Genomic DNA, 18,769 nt, shown 5'->3' with positions numbered 1-18,769 from the left:
TTCACTGCTGATTGTGGTTTCTGGGGACTTTGTTCTACCTGCTTTTTGTTGGTCGGTAGCGCTCCCACCATTTCATGGGCATTAGATGCCCATGAAAAGTTCCTTCCTGGGCTGGAGAGATGGCTCAGTGGTTAAGAGCACTGGTTAGTCTTCCAAGGACCCAAGTTCAAACCCCAGCACCCACACCACACAGGAGCTCACAGTCACCTTTAGTTCCAGCTTCAGGGGATTCAGTAACCTCTCCTGGCCTCTCAGGACACTACACACTTGTGGTGCATAGACATTTATAAAGGCAAAACACCTGTACACATAAAATTTAAAAAAAAAAAAAAAAAAAAAAAAAAAAGCTTATTTGTTCGTTTGTTTGAAAGTTTCCTGAATGGGGACGATGGATCAGAGGGTAAGGGCACTTCCTCCCCAGTCTGACAGCTCCAGTTCAATCCCTGGAGTCCACATGGTGGAAGGAGAGGACCAGCTCCTGTAAGTTGTCTTCTGGTCTCCACACAAGTATTGTGGCATGCGTGCACTTGTGTGTGCACACACTCACACTAAATAAATGTGAAAGAAAAATTCAAAACACTTTTTGCTCTGTCATCAGGTCAGTATACACATGCTTCCATTTTTGGTTCTGTCTTGCTTTATTTTGTTTTTCTTGTCTTTTCTCTACTGAATTTTTATAACTGTGGCCTCCTGTTTCACTGAAATCCCATAAGGGATATATTTCAAGAACTTATGTTTCTCCGGCTCAGCAACACAGTATGTATTTGCATGTTACCTCCTGAAGTGGGGGCGGGGCACTGGCTGTTGACCATCCACCAGAGCCTAACGGAACTGCTGGGAGGCCTCCTGTGATGGGTTTAATCATTATTTGAGAGAGAATGGGTAGAGTCATCTACATTCCTTGCCTTTTCTTGTTTTCATCCTTCCTTAATCCAAGCAGCTGGGGAAGCCTTGAAAATTCATTATTTTATTTATTGGTGGTGATGGGGTTCACTTGGAGAGACCAGAGGACAACTTGGAGGAGTCAGTTCTCACCTTCCACTGTGTAGGTTGTGGAGCTTGAACTTAGGTCATTAGGCTTGACAGTAGGCACCTCCCACTGAGCCTTCCTGCTGGTCTACGCCTGGAAATCAGTGTGCTATTTCCCTCGTACCTGTGACCCATCCACAGTTCCTCGGACCCGTATCTCCTTTCTCTAAGTCATACACAGGCAAAGGAGCAAGTGACCTTGCCAGGATTGCCAAACACAGGAATTGCTCTGCAGTTCACAAAGAGACCTTCAAATGCCTGGCCCTGCTGTGACCACTGGGACACAAAGGGCAAGATTTGACTAGTTTTTCTTCTATAAATTCTGACAGAAGCCTTTTATTGTAATTGCAATTAAAAAAATAAACTTTATGTGTCTGTGTAGGTGCCCATAGAGGCCAGAAGATGGCCTTGGATCCGGTGGGGTTGGAATTACAGGCTGTTGTGAGCCACCCAACACAGGTACTGGGGGCCAAATTTGGGTCCACTGCAAGAGCAGTATGTGCTCCTAACTGATGAGCCATGCCTCTAGCCCCATGAGGTTCATCTCCAGTCAGATATGGTTCTCTTCTCTCTCTCTAGATGGAACCATGATTCACCTTCCAAACTCAAACTCTCCTTTCCTGTGTGACTTAGGATTTGACTCCTTGGTTCCCTGGTGTACATTATTTGAAATCTAGCACTAGTACATTTAGAATTTTTTTTAAAGATTTATTTATTATGCATACAGTGCTCTGCCTGCATGTATCCCTGCAGGCCGGAAGAGGGCACCAGATCTCATTACAGATGGTTGTGAGCCACCATGTGGTTGCTGGGAATTGAACTCAGGACCTTTGGAAGAACAGACAGTGCTCTTAACCTCTGAGCCATCTCTCCAGCCCCTAGAAGTTTTTTTTTAATAGCTGGATATAGCACACACTCATAATTCTAGCCCTCTGGAGATGGAAGCAGGAGAATCGGGAGTTCAAGGTCATCCTTGACTACACATATGAGACCTTGTCTCAAAGGCAGTACAACACAAGACAAAAGGAATTTATTTTGATGAAATAAGGGCTTACAGACAAGCCTGGTTTGCATTTTCATGGGCTAGTTAACACGAGCTGCATGTAATAACTCATTGTTTAGCAATCTGCTTGTATTAGCTCATCCTCTCAACAACTCCATGATGTGTTTGTTTTTTGTTTGTGTTCTTTTACATTGGGTGTCATTTTATAGCCCAGGCTGGCTACATACTCAAGGCAATCTTGCCTCAGCCTCACCTGTGATGAGTTCATAATCGCCTCTATTTACCAGACAAGGAGTCTAGAACTCAGTGATGCAGCTTGTCAGGTCGGAATGTGACAGCTGGCATTCTGACTTGGGCCCTCCCCCTGTGGCTCATTCCTTACCATTTCAGATGTCTCCTTAGAGAACGTGAGTGCCCCCAACGAGACATGCCCCATTGGCCTGATCACAACCTTGGCAGAACTGTAAGGTCTAAAGTAATCTGACTGTTCTGATGGCGTCAAGATGGAGTTTAATGAGCTGGCTCACACCTTTCTCTTGGCCATGGATTGGCTCTTCAATCTCTGGTACTGAGTGTTTTGAGATCCAGAAGTTAGTCTCACAAACACCAGTAAATAAGACAAGATTGTGTTTGGTATTTGTGACAAAGGACAGCAATCGCTTTAAATCACAGCACTCAAGAGGCAGAGAGAGGCAGGTCCCTGAGGTTAAGCCATCCTGGTCTACACAGCAAGATCAGGCCAGCCTGGGCTACATAGTGAGAGCCTGTCTCAAAAGCCAAGGCAAAACCCCAACAGAACAAAGATATTTGCTCTAAAACCATCTACAGGAGTTGAACATGCTGGCATACCCTTGTCATCATCAAGAAGCAGGAGGACCTAGAATGTCAAGGTCAACCTGGTCTACACAGTAAGCTCCAGGCCAGCGGGGTCCAACAGTGAGACTGTTCTCTACAGCAAATGACAACAACAACAAAATACCTTCAGAAATGCTTTTAGGTTGAGATGCTTCCTTCAAAGGACCAATTCAGAAGGCTAAAAATATAAAAGAAAATAAGTGCTTCCCTTTATCCCCTTTCTTCCCTCTTCACAGGCTTGGCAGATGTCTCTGAATGAGGCAGATGCCTCCCTTGGCCCTTTTATTTTATGGTTCAGACTTTAAAGTAGAAAGAACCCTTCTAGTTGTTCTGTTTATTTATTTGTGTTTGTTTGTTTGTTTTGTTTTTTGAGACAGGGTTTCTCTGTGTAGCTTTGGCTGTTCTGGAACTCACTCTGTAGACCAGGCTGGCCTCAAATTCACAGAGATCCGCCTGCTTCTAACTCACCCATACTGAGGTTAAAGGCATGTGTGCCACCACTTGGCACTTATTTTAAAGACTGATTGTAGTGTGTGTGTGTGTGTGTGTGTCCATGTATTGTAGATGTGTACAGGTGCCTATGGAGGCCAGGAGAGGGCATCAGAACCTCCTGGAAACCCAATTCCAGTCCTCTGCAAGAGCAGCAAGTGCTCTTAATTGCTAAGCCATCTCTCCAGGCCCCGCTTATTTTAATTTGACTTTATTATTGTTATTGTGCATATGTATGATGTGTGTGCACACTTATGCCAAGCTCACTCAGCAAGAACAGTGGCTTTCCTAGTTTGCTCTGTCCCTGTGATAAACGCCGTGACCAAAAGCCACTTGAGGAGGAAAGGGGTTTATTTCATTTTACACACCTCACAGTCCATCATGAAGGGAAGTTGAGGCAGAGCCTGGTGTCAGAAACTGAAGCAGAGCCCAAGGAAGAATGCTGCTTACTGGCTTGTTCCCAGAGCTTGCTCAGCTCAGGACCACCAGCCCAGGGGTGGCACTGCCCACAGTGGCCTAGACTTTCCCTTATCAATCATCAACAGATTTGCTCCCAGTCTGATGGAGGCATTTTCTCGATTCAAGTTCTTCTCCCCAGATGACTCTAGCTTGTGTCAAGTTGACAAAAGGCTGACCAGCACACTTGCTCCACTTTTATTTATTTAGGGGTTTGGGTTTTTTTTTTTTTATTTTCTATTTTATTTGTGTTGTTGTTGTGCTTTTGGTTTTTTGAGGCAGGGTTTCTCTGTGTAGCCTTGGCTGTCCCGGAACTCACTCTCTAGACCAGGCTGGCCTCAAACTCAGAGATCCGCCTGCCTTTGCCTCCCGAGTGCTGGGATTAAAGGCATGTGTGCCACCACCACCCAGCCTTGTTTTTGTTTTTGATACAGTCTCACGTAGCTCAAGCTGGTCTAAAACTTTCTATAAAGACAAGGCTATCCTTGAACTCCTGACCCTCCTGTTTTTACCTCCCAAATACTGGGGTTACTAGTTTGCAGCACCATACCCAGCTTTTTTTTTTTTTTTTAATTTAATTTGGGGGAGGGGGTTGGAATGCTGGTAAGTCTCACTATGTAGCATTGGCTGTTCTGGAACTCACTATGTAGACCAAGCTAGACTCAAACTCATACAGATTGCCCGCCTCTGCTTCCAGAGTGCTGGGATTAAAGTCATGTGTCATCTATGCCCTGCCACAGTAGGGCCCTCTTAAAATTGAAAAAAAAAAATGTAAAAAGAGGGCTGGGGATATAGCTCAATGGCAAAATGATGGTCTAACATGTAAGACATTAAAGTTAGTCACCACCACTACCACCACCACCACCACACACACACACACACACACACACACACACACACTTAAAAAAGATTTAGGCTCATGCTTTGGATCCTAGGAGGCTGAGGACTGTCATAGGTTTGAGGTCACCCTGGACTACATAGTTGAGTTCCAGGACAGCCTAGGCTACAAAATGAGACTATGTCTCATAAAAAGCAAATGCATAAAATAACAATTTAAATTAAATACACATTTTTTCAGAGCAGAAGGAGCCCTGGAAGCCTCAAGCCAATAAGTAAAGTTAGAGGTAATCTACCGTTCTTGACAAACTGGGTGGGCGAGATGGCTCAGCATGTGCTTGTCACCAAACTGAAGATCTGGGGTCTGTCCCTGGATCAGTGGAAAGAGCCAGCTCCTGAAAGCTGACCTCCACACACCTGCTATGGTTCCCCACACCCCCGTAAATTTTATTTAACATTTATTTTTAAATAAATATGGCAACTAGTTCTGTATCTCTCACGATTCATTTGTTGGAGAATAAACGTCCTCGCTGAGGGCCGACCTTGAAAGGATACACAGTCCTTTGTTCTCTTAATTCATCCGAAGGGAAGGATGGAGAACCCGGACGCAGTTCTGCGAGACGCCGCTTGGTGGCGCTGCGCCTAGCGGGCAGAGCCGGCTTCTTTTCACCGAGCTGGTCACCGGAATTCAGAGAAGCCTTCGTCTCTTAGCAACCACACAGCCAAGTTTGCGGAGCTCCCAGACTCAGCTGTGGGTTAACCAATCAGTGTGCTTAAAAAACATCGGAGGAGATTCCCTAGCAAATAATACACGCTACAGGCACGAAATCACTACTCGAAATATTGTTTGAAACCCATTTTACAAATGTGATCATGCTTTAAAAGTCCCATAGATCACCAAACTGGCAGTGGTACCACCAGCATTTACCGGGGCCTCTCCGTTTTCTGTTCCCTTTCTTTTTAAGTCAGAGTCTCCTGCATCCCAGACTATCTTTGAACTAACGATCCGATCCTCCTGCCTCTACTTCCCCAGTCCTGGGATTACAGACATGCGGCATCACACCTGGTTTTATTCATTGCTGGGCAGCAAACCCAGGACTCTGTTCATGTTGGGTAAGCACTGTGCAAGCTGAGCTATTCTGCTTTCATAATTTGGCTCAGAGAATGTGCAGACTTCGTAGCAGTATGTTGTAGGCCCCCCTGAGTGGACGCGCATGCGCAGGGTAAAATAAATTTGGTGTGGAATGAATTCACTTTAGGCCCATCTCATTGACCTCAGACCCTCTACTATACTTTTTCCAAATGTGGACACTTCAAGTTTCAAGATAGTCTATCTCAGAAGCCTCTTCTAAAATACTGTTTGGGGTCCAGTGTGATGTCTTTCTCGAACTGGGCTGTTTGTCATTTGTACTCAAGGCTCTTTCGTGAGGTTTCAAAGTTTTCAAAAACATCTTATTTTTTTTCCTTTTTTCCTTTCCCATGTTTGGCATAGTTCTTGGTCTTTCTGGTTGAAAAAGCTCATGTTCACATGGATTTTCACTTTTTGGCCTGTACTTGTAAAAAGATGGGGATACGCTAATACGGTGAGGGGCATTCCCAGCTTGTGTCTCTCGTCAGCCCTCACAGAAGCCAGTCTTCTGATGAAGGCCTCATCAGCTTTCCTCTTCGTCTTTTTGATGTTCCTTTGTCTTCCTGTGTGGCTGTGGGGCCTGGCTGCTGAGCTTCAACAGCAGTTTCTGTCAGTCTTGGGTTTTTTGGTTTTTTTTGTTTTTTGACAGGATCTTGATATACAGTTCTGGCTGGCCCAAGACTCACTATGCATTTATCTTTTTGTTTCTTGAGATGGCATCTCACATATCCCAGGTTGGCCCCAAACTTGTGATGTAGCTGAGGGTGATCCTTTTCCCTTCAGCTGAAAGGAGCCGGATAGGGCTTAATGAGGGTCATGTCTTGTTGGTTGCCATAGACCTTGTATCTTCTCTCCTGCGGCCCTGGAAGGGGTGGTTTTGGTGTGGTCTTGGTGTGGTCTTTGCCCTATTTGATTCTGAGCTTCCTGGCCTTTAGACTCCATTTGATGTCACTTCAACTGTCTCAGGGTCTTCCAAGTCCTTGCCAGGAAGGGGGTGCTGAGGGACACAAGATTGGACTGGGCTTTTCCTGTTCAGATCTTTGAGGACCCAAACGGTCTGTCTGGCACAGCTCACTGCCCAACCCCAGCCCGGGCCAGCCCAGGCCAGCCCAGGCCAGCCCAGACCCACAGTGTTTGGGATCCTGTGTCAAACACAGTAAGGGGATTAGTTGAGTCTGTGGAGACCCCAGGATTTAAAAATTCAGGTGGATGTGGTGGCACAGGCCCTTAACCCATGTACTCTATAGGCAGAGGCAGGTGGATTTCCGTGAGTTTAAGGACAGCCTGATTTACATAGTAAGTTCCAGGCCAGCCAGGGCTGCAGAGTGATACCTTATTTTTTTTTTTTTTTTTTTTAAAGATTTATTTATTATGTATACAGTGTTCTGCCTGCATATGTGTCTGCAGGTCAGACGAGGGCACCAGATCTCATTATAGATGGTTGTGAGCCACCATGTGGTTGCTGGGAATTGAACTCAGGACCTCTGGAAGAGCAGTCAGTGCTCTTAACCTCTGAGCCATCTCTCTAGCCCGATACCTTATTTAAATAAAGAAAAGAAAAAGAAATTCAGCCGATCTTCTGTCTCAGGGTCCTAGAGTGGGTGGAGCTTCAGTAGCTTCGGAATCACAACTACAATCTGTCCTGCAACAGAATCTGAACTTCTGGGCAGCTCCATGCTGTTACAGTCTCTGAGATCCTCCAGTCCTTGTGTTCTTAGAGCCTACACTGTGGGGCCTCAGCTGTACCTGTTCGGAGCTGGGCTGTGCTAGCCTCCATTTGGCCATTTTCAGTGGTGCGCTGGAGACTGACTGTCCATGGTCTGTAGCCTTCACTGATTTCCATAGAGTACACACACCTACCATTGCTAAGTAACTACCACACCAATGTCACTGAACATAGAGTAGAAGATACACACTTAATTGGGCTAAAGCCATCTGTAAAATGCCATTATTTTGCACACTTTTCAAAAGAGCACCCCTAGTGAGTTGAGGAATTAAAAAGGGTGAGCTGATTGGGTAAATTCTGGGCAGACCTAGGCAACAGACATGGTTCAATAAGCAGATGACAGGTGGCTTTCTTCTACAGGGTTTATTAAGGGGGAATGTGAGTTAGAGTTCAGGCCCATCAGCCACCTTAACTGTGTGTCTGTGCAGTGCACAAATCAGCACAACTTTACAGGACAGTCCAGACTTGGATTAATGACCACTTGTAATTAAGTAAAATGATGAATTGGAAAAACAACAACAAAACAACCCTAGAATTTAGCAGCCTGAAAATCATTGTATGTGGATAATCAGAGCATAATATCACCAGTTGGAACATCAGTGGTTTTTAAAATGAACCTAATTAATTGAGGACTATTATTGCCACAAGAGCCTCCAATTACACCAATTCAAAGGATAAGCATAGCACTATACAGAAAACAACCTGGGAATAGGCTAACACTACATTTTGAGTTCATTAAATGTCTCTCTTTTTGATAACTTAAATCCTTACATACTGTGAATATCTTTACTTTTTCCCATTTGTTTAGTGTGTATATGGGTGTGCGATCAAAGGACAGCTTGGGAGAGAGGGATCTCCCTTCAACTGTATGTGTGGGTTCTAGGGATCAGCTCGGGTTGTCAAGTATGGGGACTATGGAGGTCCAGCCCCTCGATAGTCCCCTCCCAGGGTCCGGGAAGAATCTACAACCAGCTGATAATTAATCTTTGATGAGAAGAAATGAATCTATGTACACAAAATTCCTTAGTTCATACACTTTATTATTCTGTGATAGTTCTCTCTCTGCACAGCTTCTCTTCTGCTCTCATGTCTAGCTCCTTTCTTGCCTGATTTCTCTCTATTTATCTACTGTCCCTTCTAGGTTCTATCTTAATTCCTTCACCTAGTTCTGTCCCTTCTAGGTTCTCATCCATCTAGTTCTTTCCCATCTCAGCTCCTCTCCCATCTCCTTCTCTCTCATCTTGCTCTTCCTCATCTTCCATCTCGTTCCTCTAGTCCTCTCTTCTAGCCCTTCAATCTAGTTCTTCCCCATCTCAGTTTGTTCCTCTCAAGTTCTTACCCGTCTAGTTCTTCCATTCTCTTTTCTCTTCTCTGTCCTCTGTGCCCTGGAAGTCCTGGTATATAAAGCCAGGCTTCCAGGGTCAAATGGAGAGGTGATAAGAATCACATTGAGAGGCAATAACCATTAATTATCATTTGCAACCCCAAAGGAAGTGACCAATGGGGAAATGAATTAACTAAAGGCTAAATTCAGGTAATATCTAGGAAGGGGGCTCTTACGTGCTCAACTATAATCTTAAACATGATTGGTAGAAAATGTTAAGAATCTATAAGTTGCTAGGTCAATGGGAGAAAATAAAACTGTCTTCTTTTTTCCTGTGGCTCCTATCTGTCCAAGCTATCTGCCGTTTTTCTGCAGGGTGGGGGAAAGTGTGCTCAGTCGCTAAGCAACCTGTATACAGCTAGATGCCGCTGGTGATAGTTAACGGGAGATCTGGAACCAGAGGTAAGATTTGGGAAAGGAGGAAGTAAAGCTTAACTGGCACATCCGCCAGGCCTTCTCAAACAGGTAGCCTGGATGGTTAAGTCTGTTCTTAGAGAATACAGAGGTAACTCTGATAAGGTACTTTCCTCCATCTGGGGATGGACCTGGTCAGATGCTGCCAATGACGATAATTACAGGGAGGCTTGAACTGGGGATCTGGCTGAGCATAGCTGTCAGTGCAGAAGGTTATCTAAATATTCCTAGAAGTGGTTAGGTAAGGAGTTAGCGGTCTATAAAGTTAGTAAGGCTGTAAGAAAGGAGGGTCCGAGCTGAACTGTGTAAAGCTATTACTTAACATCCACCTGACCTAGGTGGTGTCTCCTTGTGGAATTTACTTTAAATCAGGAGACTTGCATGTGGACTGTTATTACTGCTAGTCCTTGAAAGTGGCCAAGGGAGATATCTGATTCCAGAGAAAGCCTTTCCTGAGGCTGTTCTCCAAATACCTGGAATGTGTATGTCCAGAGAGTGATCAGTCCACACTGTTAGCCCTTCTTAGGGAAAAGTCAATTGGGAAAACTATGAAGGCACACATGATTTTCATAACAGAAGACAGCTGATATATAACAAGCCAAGTAACACCAAAAACTCCTTGGGATTTGGCTTCCTCTGGAGGAATTCCCTGATTCCTCCAGGTAGTGACTTTGCCATAACCAGCTGAGTTCTTATGATATATTCCTGCGGCCTGCAGCAGTCAAACGTAGCCAGTGCCTTTACCTGCTGAGCCGTCCTGCCAGCCCCGTCCTGTGCTATTTGACAAGCAGGTTTTCATACCTCGTGGTTAATCTTGTCAACTTGCTGAGATTTTACTATGAGGACATTTCCAGAGGAGGGAACACTCACCCTGAATGTGAATGGCACTATCCCACTGTCTGGGGACCCAGACCCAGAAAAAAAGGAAAACAAACTTGTCAGAAGCATCCACCCTGCCTCCTCACTGCAGATGGAGTGACACACACCCTGCTTCCTCACTGCAGATGCAGTGACATCTACCCTGCCTCCTCACTGCAGATGCAGTGACATCCACCCTGCCTCCTCACTGCAGATGCAGTGACATCCACCCTGCTTCCTCATTGCACATGCAGTGACACCTACCCTGCTTCCTTACTGCAGATGCAGTGACATCCACCCTGCTTCCTCACTGCAGATGCAGGGACATCAACCCTGCTTCCTCACTGCAGATGCAGTGACATCAACCCTGCTTCCTCACTGCAGATGCAGGGACATCAACCCTGCTTTCTCACTGCAGATGCAGTGATACTAACCCTGCTTCCTCGATACAGATGCAGTGACATCAACCCTGCCTCCTCATTGCACATGCTGTGACTAGCTGCCTCATACTCATGGTTTAAGGACTGAACCTTAAACCATGGGCCCAAATAAACCCTTCATCAGGCATTTTGTCACAGCAAGAAAAAGGACAAAAACGACCCGACTTGTAGAGTGACTGTGTAGACAGATGAGGAGTCCGGCTGATTAGATAATTCAACGTGACTCAGAAAATGGACTGAGGACCTGCCTAGTCCCGTTTAAATTAAAAAGAATTAGGTGTATGTGTGCTTGCCTTAGTGTGTCTGTGCACCACCTATGTGCAGGAGCCCAGGGGATCCCCCGGAACTACAGTTCCAGGCTGTGTGAGCTACCATGTGGGTTAAGGGTGCTCTGCAGGAGCAGTAAGCCCTCTTAACCACACTTGAGTGGGAAGCAGAGGATAGCTCCCCAGAGTCAGTTCTCCCCCTTCACCCTGTGGGGACTGAACTCAGATTGTCAGACTTGGCAGCAAGTGCCTTTGCCTGATGAGCCATCTCGAGGACCCCCAGACCCCCTTTTCTTTTCTTTTCTTTTTTTTTTTTTAAGATTTATTTATCATGTATACAGCGTTCTGTCTGCATGTATGTCTGCATGCCAGAAGAGAGCAACAGATCTCACTATAGATGGTTGTGAGCCACCATGTGGTTGCTGGGAATTGAACTCAGAACCTCTGGAAGAGCAAGCAGTGCTCTTAACCACGGAACCATCTCTCCAGCCCCCTCCTTTTTCTTTCTTTCTCTTTCTTTCTTTCTTTCTTTCTTTCTTTCTTTCTTTCTTTCTTTCTTTCTTTCTTTTCTTCCTTCCTTCCTTCCTTTCTTCCTTTCTCTTTCTTTCTTTCTTCTTTCTTTCTTTCTTTCTTTCTTTCTTTCTTTCTTTCTTTCTTTCTTTCTTTCAACTGCTCTAAGTATATACAGAGTATTTCAGCATTGTGAAACAGGCAATTTGACATGATTTGGTGAATATACTTTATTTTTCATAAAAATATAATTGTACAATGCTCTTCTAAGAAAAACATCCTTCATTGCCCCCAAATACCATGTGGTTTAATTAGCTCTCATCTTTAAAAAACAAAATATGTATTTTAATATTTGTAACAACATGCAGCTGATTTCTGTGAAATATATTTATTTTTGTTAATTTTACTTGCCTTTAACTAAAAGTGAAGCCCAGTTTAAATCTGTATTTTTTTATAACCAGCCAAAGCAAACCCATCACAGTTCAAAGATGATAAATTCTAGATGGTGATGCTAAGCACTGTCCACAAGGCAAATAGTGACAGGGACGGCTGCTATTAGGTTCTGATTCAGGTATCACAAAATATTTTAGATAAGATAGAAAACAAATTAAGAACTTCAGTTACAGCCTAAAAGTTGACCACACCAGATCAATTCCATATTGCACCGGTTGCTCCAATATGTGGGAAGTGGGTTCTAAAATGATAGAGTCAGATTGGTGTGAATTCACAATTATATTTTCTCCTTAATCTCTGAGATCAAAAGAAAAAGGAGACAGGCTCTATTGAGTGAGGCACAGGCCTCTTCCTGCCCTGGATGATGGGCCAGGGCTCTGTCCTCTCAGCCTGCTGTCCTCTGGGAAGGAAGTGCAGTTAGTCTGCAGTGCCACTAGATGGGAATGGAGATGGAGATGCTGTTGGATCAGGACCAGTGATGAGATCCCAGGCTCTGAGGGAGTAGGGCCAGCACAGCTCCCAGAGCACTCACCACCAAGGGCCATTCTCTTGGCTTGATTACTCCAGAACACTAAAGCGATCTAGGCACACGAATAGACTCAAAGTGCAATCAAATCTCACTCCAAAGTCCATCTCCTCTACTTGGGGCTGACCCTGCAATTACAATCAGAACCTGCAGAATCTTCAAGCACAATGCAGACATGCCACTGAGGAGCCACATTCATCATGGAATGTTTGCTTTGAAAACAACTTTTCTAGAGAATTCAAAAGGTACTGAACAAAGCAACATAAAGTCATGGGCTGTTCTGCAAAGTAAAAAGAATATGACTGAGTAGACCAGCTGGCAGAACACACCCATTACAGTCTGAACACTATATTTAAAAACACTTAAATTCTGAAGGGCCTGAATATCAACAATCCTTTGTCTACATTTATGGTCCTAAGAAGACATTAAATATCCTTAAATGTCCATTTTTCTTAAGCACAGAGAACCCAGCAAGCTGGGCTAGTGGTCTGTCAGTGGTCATACACACCTAAGTTTGAAGCTTGAGATCAAGGGATCTTTAGGCTAAGGGGAAGCATTTGTTTAAATGCCTGCCAAGAGATCCATCTCATGTTCCACCTCACAGACAACCTGCCAGGCATGTCAGAGCCATGGCTTGCAGGCTGCACAAGCCTCAGAATAGCTAGAAAATGTGTCCCAGCACAAAACTGTAAACTCACTTAAAACATTCAGTTCTCAGGCTTCAAGTCACAATGTCAAAGGTTGGACACACCTGAAGACTATGATACCTCCTCCTCAACTGCCAGTCTGCGGCAAACACTTCTTTTTTGGAAGCCAAGTTCCTGCCTCATCAGCGTGAGGACCAATTCTAATTTAGCAGCAACAGAGAACAGGGCATCTGACTGAAGTAGCAAGAGTGAAGAAGTGGAGAGTCCTCCGCGTATCCTACTGTGAGCTCTGCCCCTCAACCTCACTCCAGGCCATGTAAATGCAGCTGTGATACAGAGCCACCTGCCACTCCACACCCCTGCCAGGCCCCAAGCTGCAGCGCTAGGTCCAGCTCAGGATGCCCCATCACAGTAGAGGCACAGGCTGAAGTGGGTACGAGCACATAGTCGGCTTCTTTCCGGCTCAGAACACACTCATAAGGACACTCATGTCAGGAGGAAACTGAGTATTCTGCCAACTGCAGCAGCCGTTAGCGTTACCAGCAGTGTGCCCGTGCTCTAGACAGGAGGGCAGACACTCAGTCTCAGCAGCTAGTTGCATTCTGTGTTCTTCAGAAAAATATTCCATGCCAGGTTGAGTACACAAGCAAGTGTGTGTGAACATTCACTCCTGTCTACCCATGTACATGTAGACATACAACAGAAACACATGTGCACACGCGTACTGCAGGTTAAGATAATGAATGCTACTGAAAGGTTACTTTTCACCTAAAAATAAAACATGGCTAATTCTCCAAGCATGGATTTGGCCCAAGCCAACTTTCATAAACACAGTCTGAGGAAACAGCACAAACAGGCTGTCTGGGGCTTTCTTGTTGGGTTTCTTATGAACATTCTTTAAAACAGGCATATCACTATGGATTATAAAAATAGAAATGTATATATCTGTTAATATGTACTCACAGCTTATGCTGGAATGGCTCACAGACGGTCAAACATTACTCAAGTAAATAGAAAGGAGTAACATTGGGTCCATAAAGGCTGAGAACCACAGGAAACAATACAGCCTATTTGGTTTTTGTAGGTGATTAAAAACATGAAGAGAAGTGACAACTCAACACACACACACACACAAACACACAGCTTACATAGGAAAATATAAATTAACCAGTAAAGCCATACGGCTAAGGTGCAAACATGCGCTTTTCATCCCCTTTTCCTCTACTCCTGTGGTTTCAGGCATTATAACTTGTTGACCAGCATGGAGAGCAATACAGAGCAGGTCTGAATGTTGGCAAGTCTTCTAGGTGTGGAAAATTAAAGCAAAGGCCTTCATGATGTCTGATCACACATTTTGGTAGAAACTTCGGATTTACAGATATGCCTACTGAGCAGTAAGCGGTAAATGGAGCCAAGAAGCAAAGTCCTGGCCATTTGTCTTCCATAGACATTAGACCATTGGTTTTGATCACTGGCTGCATTTTACATGCTCTTCACCCTGGATAGAAAACAAAGGCACCAACATAAGAATGCTGTTATTCACTGAAGTTTTAAATTCATGGATTTCTTTATTCCTTTATTCTTGTGTGTGAGTGCAGGCACATGCCATGGCACACATGTGGAGGTCAGAGGACAAGTCTTCACCTTACACGGTCTGAGACAGGAGCTTTGTTGTTTTTCAACTGTGTACACAGAACTGCCACCCTCTGAGCTTCAGAGGACTCTCCTATCTCCACTTCCCATCTGGCTATGGAAGTGCTGGGATCACAGACCATACTACGGTGCCTGGCTTTCTGATTCTGGGAACAAAACTCGGGTCCTCAAGTTTTCATAGGAAGCACTTGACTCACTGAAGCATCTTGCCAGCCCATCATAAACAGTCCTAGTTTTTTGAGACAGGATTTTATGTATAGCCCAGGTTGTCTCAATCACTCTAAGTAACAGAGGATAACCTTGAACCCCACTTGTCAAGCAATGGAACTACAGGTGGGCACCCCCACACCCAGCTAAAATTCTTAACTTTTTCTTCAGGTTAATATATAGGAAGGCATCTGTTGATGTTGTTGTTACTGTTTGATTTGTTATGAGACAAGATCTTGCTCTATCCCAGATGGCCTGGAACTATGTAGCTATGATGGTTAGATGGATGGACTCTCGAATCACCTGGAAGAAGGGCTTGTGGGGGATTACTTTGTTCCACTAATTGATATGTGAAGACCCACCTTAACTATGGGTGGCACCATGTCTGAGGCAGGGAACTCTGGACTGCATATGTGGACAAATGGAACTGAGCAGTAACTTCATGCATCCTTCACTCTCTGCTTCTTACTGGGAATATGATGTGAGCAGCTTCCTCAAGCTCTTACCTCTGACTTCCTCACCATGATGGACTGTACTTTGAACTGCAAGCTAAAATAAACTGCTGTAGAATAATCCTTCTGTACACTCTGAAAATGCTTTACTCTCATTGTTAATAAAAAGCTGATCGGCCAATGGGTAGGCAGGATTTTGGGGGCAGAGAAAATGCTGGGGAAATAAAAGGACAGAGTCAGGGGAGTAGCCAGCCAGATGGAAAGGAAGCAGGACATGCAGGAAAGATAAATGCCATGAGCTTTGGGGCAGCACATAGATTAAAGAAGAGGGTTAAATTAAGTTGCAAGAGCTAGTTAGTAATAAGCCTGAACTATCGGCCAAGCATTTATAATTAATAAGTCTCTGAGTGGTTATCTGGGAGCGATTGCTGAGACACAGAAAACCTCTGTCTACAATAAACTATTTTCCAGATGCTTTTGTCAAGGTACTTTATTATAGCAACAGGAAAAGAGACTAAGACAGTAGCCCAGGCTGACCTAAAAATCATAGTCATCTTTTTGTTTCAGCCTCTTTAGTGATCAGTTGACAAGTGTGAGTCATGTGTTCAGCTAATAAGACTTTTTAAAAATTATAACTATATAGAAAATTAGTTAATTTGGTTATTTTCACTAGTTTAACTTAGATTAAGGTCCAATGTTATCTATTCAGAGTTATTAAAAACCCAATTCCTTTCATAACTCTTTTTGGGATAGGGTCTCATGTAGCCTAAGTTGGCCTCAAACTCAGTAAGTACCCAAGGATGATCTTGAACTCCTGACAGTCTTGCCTACACCTCACTGGGCACCCAGTGTGGCAACATTTACTTATAACTATTTCAAGTCCTCGCAGATAGTAAGAACAAAGAAGGAAGCACCTGACATTTTCATCCTCCACCTCCTGGGTGGCAGATTACACACCAGAACCCCTGACAGCCATTCTACAATCTTCACTCTCTTCAACCAGCCAGCATGTGCAAGACACGAGCCTCTGCCATGTGAGCCTTTGTGTCCTGTGAGCCTTGTCATGTCAAAAAGGAAACTGAGCTCATTATGCCCCCAGCCAAAGGCACCGTAATATTCTTAGATGAAATGGGTAAAATTTCCCAGCCTAGATTTAAGAATGGAATCTTTTGTTATGATGCCAAAAACATGAGCAAGAGAAGATAAAAGAAGCTAACTAGACTTCATCAGAGCTAAATCTTTGTGTATCCAAGGACACTATCAGGAAAGTGAAAACACAGCTGAGCAAGCAGGAGAGAAGCCTGAAAGCCACACACCAACTGCACACCTAGTGTCCAGACAAGAGGGGACTCCTAAAACTCCACAGCAGGGCATGGGGACATCCATACCCTAGCTCACGGGAGCTGAGGGAGGAGGGTCACTGAGTTCCAGCCAGCTTGGACTGGATAGTGAGACCCTGCTCCAAAAAACACAAACAGGACAATACAAAAAAGCCTCAACAACAAAACAAATCCCTAACTGAAACACTTAACTTAAACATGTCTCCAAAAGGCATATACAAATGGCCAAGAACAAGAGAACACAAGAACAAAACACAGAACCAATATTCATTAAGGGAATGTACAATGAGGGGACAGTGAGATGGCTCAGTGGTTAAAAGTGCTTTCTACACAATCCTGGTGACTTCAGTTTGATTCCCAGAACTGACATAAAGGCAGAAGGAGAGAATAGACTCCACAAAATTGTCCTCTGAGCTCCACACATGCTCTGTGCACATGCACACACCTCTTCATGCACACACGGTAATAAACACAATGATATACTACTTCATGCTTACTAGGAGGGCTATAGTTTAAAAACAAACAGCCTGGACACTGGGCATGGTGGCACAGCCCTGTAACCTTGTCACCTGGGAGGGGAGGCAGAGGCAGAAGGAAGTAAGTTTAAGGCCAGCATAGTAAACATGAGTTCTATGCCATTTGGGGTTATATAGCAAGACTCTGGTGCCCAACTGTCTCTGTCATTCTAGATTTTTGGAAGTTGCTTACAATGCATTTCCTGTTTACTTAGGTAATATTATATCCTTCTGGGGTCTTTGATGTAGCTAAACACTAGATAATTATAATTTCCCTTGGTTATGATAAAAGATAAATTAGATATAAAACTTTAGACTCACAAATATAGGATAGATAGAATATTTTCTATAATTTTGCCAAATACAAATAGACTAGCTATTGTAACTGTAATTCTTGCTTGATAACTGTTTGTTATATGTAATTTTACTATGTTAAAGTTAAAACCTTCCTTTTTAATTAAACAGAAAAGGGGAAATGCTGTGGAATAACGCTTTTGTACACTGGTTTAATAAAACACTGATTGTCCCAGTAGCTAGGCAGGAAGTATAGGTGGGATAAGCAGACAAGGAGAATTCTGGGAAGAGGAAGACTGAGTCAGGAGACACCAGCCCGCCATCCAAGGAGCAGCATGTAATGGCACATAGGTAAAGCCACGGAACATATGGCAACATATAGATTAACAGAAATGGGCTGAGTTTAAGTGTAAGAGCTAGTCAGTAGTGAGCCTGAGCTAATGGCCGAGCAGTTTAATTAATATAAGCCTCTGTGTGTTTACTTGGGGGACTTGAGTGGGAGATTTATCCCGACTGCTGGCAGGCCAGGACACAGAAAAACTTTCTACTACAAGACTCCTGTCTTAAAAAATAAATAAATAAATAAAACAATAATCCCAGCACTCATGAGGCAGAGGCAGGTGAATCTGAGTTTGAGGTGGTCTACAGAGCGAGTTCCAGGACACCCAGGGTTACATAAAGAAACCCTGTCTTGAAAAACCAATAAATAAATAAATTAATTAAAAAAAATAAAACAAAACCCCAAATAGGGCTGCCACAGTGGCCCATGCCTGTAATCCTGGCTACCAAACAGGCTGAAGCAGAGTGTTAATGGAGCACTGGAATTCAGTGAGGACCAGGCAACCCAGTGAGATCTCATCTCTCACAAAATAAAATAAAGATAGAAATAACAAGTACTGATGAGATGTAGAGAGAGCTCTGTCGAGGGAATTTAACATACTTTGGCCATCATAAAAAAGAGTTTGGCAGTTCTTATAAAAATTGAACAGAGTTCCATGTGGCCCAGCAGTTTGAGTCCAGGTACATATTCAAAACGACTAAGCATGCTGTGGTGGCACACACCTGTCATCCCAGCACTTGGGAGGTGAAGACAGGAAGATGAGGATTCAGGTTCTCCAGCTATACAGTGAGCTGCAGCACCCCACCCAAACAAGTCAAGCCCATACACCAATACTTGTATACACATGTTTATAGCAGCAGTGGTGACGGTATCCCAGAACCCAGCAGGTAGAAACAAATGCCTATTAATGGATAGATGGATAAACAACCGTGGCATGTGCATCTAT

This window comes from Peromyscus eremicus, chromosome 3, assembly GCF_949786415.1.
Source record: "Peromyscus eremicus chromosome 3, PerEre_H2_v1, whole genome shotgun sequence".
NCBI classification, from domain to species: domain Eukaryota; kingdom Metazoa; phylum Chordata; class Mammalia; order Rodentia; family Cricetidae; genus Peromyscus; species Peromyscus eremicus.
Note: the sequence above shows the minus strand (reverse complement) of the source record.